This window comes from Microtus ochrogaster, chromosome 10, assembly GCF_000317375.1.
Source record: "Microtus ochrogaster isolate Prairie Vole_2 chromosome 10, MicOch1.0, whole genome shotgun sequence".
Taxonomy (NCBI): Eukaryota; Metazoa; Chordata; class Mammalia; order Rodentia; family Cricetidae; genus Microtus; species Microtus ochrogaster.
Genome location: NC_022016.1, coordinates 54,648,615 through 54,654,317, shown reverse-complemented (window position 1 = coordinate 54,654,317; position 5,703 = coordinate 54,648,615).

Here is a 5,703-nt window from a genome sequence, read left to right as displayed (position 1 = left end):
GGTGAGACCTAGGGAAGGAAGGAGGAGGAAGGAGAGGTTCCTGAAGGTTATGGTCAGAGGGGGCGGGGCTCAGAGTGCCTGGCTAATCGAGTGTTCTGCATATCGGAGTGGGAGTGAGTGGGGCTGCGGGTACACGAGTAGGTGGTTGTGTGCGTCAGTGTGTAGGGGGAGAGTCTGTGTGTGTGGTGTGCCTGGGTGCAATCTTTGTGTATGTCTGCCTAGGCCTAGTACGTCAGGAGCTTGGCTCTTGCTCTGAGATCTGTGCTGTGTGTCTCTCTCTCTGTTATATTTGCAGGATGGCTAGAATTTCCATGCGTTCCTTTTTCCTGTCTGTGTGTATATGTGGTGTAGAAAACACATGTGTACAGCGGCGGGGTTTGTGTGTCTACTCAGAGTCTGGGTCAATGCGATCTGTGTGCACAGAGCTGGGTTGGTGGGTGGCCGGTGCTGTGTGCAGACGGACATGGCATTTCCTTGCATTCGCTCTTGCCTGGAACGGTTGCCAGGGCCAGTCCTTAAGGCCTGAAGGAGGAGACTGTGGGAACAGATTATCAAGGGAATGTTTGGGCTGCCTCGTTTGAGGAACTATGTGGGGATCCCTGACCCCAGCTTAGATCAATGGGTGAGGGCATAGGTTGATGAGTGCCCTCTAGATCGGAATAATGAGGCTGGGGGACTGTATCCTGGGGTTGCCTGGGTAGTGATATATACAATTGTAGATCCCTGACTGTATGATGGTCACCGGCCTAGATAGTCATATGCATGTGTGTCAACACAGACCTGGAGGGTGAGAGGAGGGAGGGAGAGTGGTTCTGCAGGGAAGAGAACACAGTCTTAGAACTTAGAACACACGCACACACATACGCGAACACATGCACACGAACACACACAGAGTTCAGAACACAACCATGCTAACAGCTCCCACATGGCAACTCATACTTGGGCTTCACTGGGCCCTTCTCCCTGTGGGTCCAGCTGATAGGTTTTTCTGTTGTGGAGGGTATTGGGAAGGGGTCACGTTTAGGACCCAAATTCTGAATCATCTCCATGTCTCCAGTATCTAGGCCAGCCCTGGGCCTTGAGTAAATCTGAAAGGAACTTACAGTCTTGCAGATGAGTCTGTCTGGGCACAGCACCATGCTAGGCACCTGGTCCTTGTCACCTCTGTGACTCTGATAAGTTCACGTCATTATTTCTATTTCACAGAAGGAAAAATAAAAAGGAGCCTGGGAGTGCATAAGTGACCTGTCTAAGATTGCACAGTTAGTGACAAATGGAAGCTTCTTGTGACCCCAGACTCCACTATTTCATCCCGCGTGAAAGGGAGACATATGTCTGGGAAGCACGGGTCGAGGGTCATCGCTCAAATGCTCCGGTGGAGCCAGTTTTCCTGACTCCTTTACTGAGTGAGCCTTGTGCCTGCTCTATTGCCGGGTGCCAGTGGAGCCAGCTGTGAACTGACAATGGCCTGTCTTCATGGGAGTCATAACTTACAGTTGATAGGCAAGGAGACAGGGGATGTATTACAAACAAAAACCAAGCTTCCAGAGTGCTGAGTGCTACCGAGAAAGTTCAACTGAGGCATGGCATGGGACAGTGGGGCGGGGGCGATTTTAGAGGTGTAGTTGCGAAGGTAATATGGAAACTGATCAGAAGGGGTGAGCCGTGGAACTGCCGGGGAGCAGTCAGAGGCTTCAGTGAACATCGAGAAGGTCATGGGACCAGTTGGACTCAGGGCATGTGGAGTGAGAGGAGGAGATGGGTCTGGGGAGGCTGCTGACAGGGACAGGGACATGCATAGCTTGGGACGATAAGAAGAGGAACATGTGTTTTCCGTTGAAGAGATGGTTCGGTGGGCCCAGGAGAGTGTCCCGGCTTGAGAGAGTTCGGAGTAGGAACCCCGGGGTGTGGTCTGGGAATCTGCACACTCGGACTCTGTTGGTGGCAGTGGTACTGTGGAGAGTGGGTACATCGGGGATATTTTGGGAGGTAGAGGAAGCCGTGAACTTGCTGATAGACTGGGTCCCAGTGCCTAGAAGGGAGCAAACACTCAAAATGTATTTGTTGGATGAATAATTTAAAAAGAAGCCTCCTTGGCCTCACATGTACCTTCTCATTTGAGACACACATGATGGCCACCCAGGACCATAAAGAACTTCTCTATCCCTGGAGCCAGAGAATGGGTGCATTGTGCAAATGAACTGCATATAACCAGTTATTGATCCTCTGGGAAGATCTGGAGAGGGGACATCTAATTCCTCCCTTCTCTCCCCAGTCTCCAACACCAAAAAAAAAAAAAAAAAAAAAAAAAGACAAACACCCAGCCCAGATTACCCAAGAACCCGAACCTGTTTAGTTAGACACACAGGACTCCCTGCAAACAAGAAGACAGTCTGTCTTTCACAGCATAGCCCTCCAGGACATATTAACCCCCATCCCCCATCCAAGCATTGGGGGGGGGGTTAGGCACATGAGCGCTAGGATAGATCTGGGTGAGAAGATTGCTGAACAGATTTGGGTATTTTGGGGAACATGTGAGTTCCTTAAAGGTGATGCAGGTGGTTGTGGGATTGGAAGAAGACTTGGGTACCCTGGACACGGGTGACCCTGGAATGCCTGGCTCGGTGGCAAAGGGTGAGTAGGGGCTGAGTGAGGGGCACTCTGAGTCTGCTTGACTAGAAGGAAACCTGCCTAGGCTCTGGGCCAAATAAATCATAGGGAAGGGAAGAAGAACATTTTCTCATCTGTTTAAAGGGCAACGAAGCATAGCAGCTCTGGCCCAGCGGGAGGCGAGGCGGAGGCCAGGCGGGCGAGGCCAGGAAGCTCCCTTGCTTGACCCTCATCCTCTCCTGAGCTGCCCTTATAGTCTTGGCTTTGACGGTGTGCTGCCTCCCAGCTGGGATATCGGTGGTGGTTATTCTTAACAAAAATACAAATTCATTGTAAATAGGTATTGTAAAAGGTCTCTCCTCAGGGCCCAGCACTTGCTAATCCATACTCTGGGCCTTCCCGGATCCCAGGCTGAGATAGTTTGTGGTTTACGCCATTCCACAGATGAGAAAACAAAGGCCCAGAAAGCCAAAGGGATTTTCTCAAGGTCACCCAGCATAGAGGTAGAGTAGGGTAGGAAGCCTGGTCTCCTACTGTCCATGTGTGTTTGGTCCCCTTCATCTCATTAGAGGTTCCAGAACTGACCCTCATGGGGCACAAGAGCTAGGGGGTCACTGTCCTTTGCTCAGAGTGTGAGGATACAGGGGATGGCCCTCCACTCTGCCCAGGCCTCCTGTGACTGAGCTCTGGATGGTCTCTTCCCAGGCTGTCTCAGCCTCAGGCTCCCTGGGGGAGGAGGGAGGGTCTCTCCTGGGGCTAAGATGCGTTCTTCTCACCCCCGCCTGGGCTGTTCAGAGAAGTAATTTCTCCTCAACCAGCTGGATTTGAATATGGAAACAATTTGTAATTACTCCAAGTCCTCCTGGGCGGGCAGGCAGGCAGGCAGGCAGGCAGGCGGGTGGCATTATCACCAGAGTGAGTTTGGAAGGGCAGGGACTCCTGGAAAAGCAGGTGGCAGAAGCCCTGATATAGGGAGAGCCTTCCCAACATCTGTCCTAGTCCAGATAGCTTCTGTACATCTCCTGACAAGTCCCGCTGTTTCTTACTCGGTTTTACCTAACTCCTTCCTGTGAGCCCCAGGGGTACGGAATACCAACGACTCAACAGTTCCTCTTCGCATCCCACCATGTTTTTCCTAGGGCATGAGGTCAAGAAGCCAGAAGACTATCAAGGTACAGAGAAACAGATAACTTACATCCCTGTCTATGCGGAGAGGGCCCCCTTCCATCACTCCTTACCCAGCTGGAACTCTCAGAGCAGAGGAAGAGGGTGGCTTTGGAGATCCAGCTGCACCACATCTGTAAGAGACCTGCCTGTGTTTCTCTTGGTGCTAGGTCTCTGGCATGCAAATGATCATGAATATTCATAAAGAGGGAGGCGGACTCAGTGTAGGAGAGGAAGGGGCTGGAGCTCTGGAGGAAGGATTGTAGGCTTCTAAGGATAGGTCCTTGCAATCTTGTGGGCAGTCTGTGTCTTGATCACTTTCCCCACTTTTGTCCACTTCCTCAAGGCTCCCAGCAACTCTGTTGCTTCTCCCAGGAGCCAAGTAAGGAAGGATCCCAGGATTCCCACTGTGTCGGGTGGCTGTCAGTGCTTTGCAGATGGCTAGGACTGCCTGGTTCAGCTTTCACAGTGGCAGCTGAGCCTTCTAACTATGCTAGGGTATGTTTGAGGATGCCTGGCGAGATTCTGGGAGCTCTGCCTGCCAGTGGTAGGCCTAAGGCATTGGCCTCCTCAGGGCTCCCACAGGCAAAGGGAAGGTGTAAGCCCAGACCCCCACCCCCTGTTTCACAAAGCCTCGTAAATTCCCTTAAGGTGACTGCTGAGATTCCTTCATCACCCCTTATTACCTCCTTCCATTAAAGTGGATAATGTCTCCCAATCAGTCACAACAAATGTCACCAGGACTGCTTCAAGGGGAGGGACAGAGGGAAGGTACAGGGCAAGTTCTTTGCCTCTTTCTGGTAACTCCTCTGGGAAATTCTCATCTTACTACAATCTGTAGGTGATAAAACTTGAGTTACAGGGGAAAGGCGAAGTTAGCAATGGATGGGCCAAGGACCATCTTGTTTTTACAGACTGGCCCCTGCACATGGTGTGCCAACCTTCCAAAGTATGTCCCGAAATCATTCCACCCTCATTGCAAAGCTGCCCCCTGCTGGCTTCTCTGTCCCGAGTCATAGGGTTAACCTACTTGTTTTGGCTGCTGTGGCGTGTCCCCAGTCGGCCCACCTTCCTGGTGGCAACAGTCCCAGGCCACAAACCTCCTGACCAGAGGCCCTGAGCCATGGACATCCCTCTGGGTACCGCCTGAGCTATGTGGGCTTAAGCCCCACCCAACTGTTCCTGGGCACAGGGCCAGGATGGGGTGGGTCTGTGCATCTCTGTGGCTTCTACATAAACAGATGCAACACGGGGGCGCCCCTGGCACAGAGAAAGGCACTTGTGGGAGACGAGACTTGGGAAAACATGTAACATACTGCACACGTGTAGCATCCCCGTGCCTAGGGACATGCAACATCGCAGCGATTAACACCAGAGTATGCAATAAACATGCCACACTGCAGGGTACATGTGTTATTTCTACATACGAGCGTTCTGCACACATGTAGCACCTGTGAGCTTCTACACATACAGTATTCTTAAGGCACAGGGAAAGAGCAGCATGCATTCAGGATTGAGCGCATGTCAATGCACTATGCATATGTGCAGCATTTGCATGCACTCAGCCAGGCAATATTGCAGTACACACGCAGGGCACCTGTATGCATATGCAAAGTTCAGTGCACTAGTGGCACCTGCATGCACAGGGACAAGCAATATGCGCTGCATATTGGGGAGGGGGAGAAAATGTTTTAGCCTCCCCCGCTCGGGAGACCCAGGCTGCGCTAGACGCCACTGACTTGGGGTATCGCTGGAGGGGTATCGCGGTTAGGCTCACTCTGCGGTCCAGGCGGTCACGGGCAGGGCGGGGGCTTACCCCGGGCTTCTCCCGCGCCGGCGCCTGGGGCCCAGGGTGAGGAGGGGGAGGGCGCGCTTGGCTCGGCTGGCGCTGCTCCCCCTTTAACAGGAGGCGGCGCGCGTCGCCCCCGC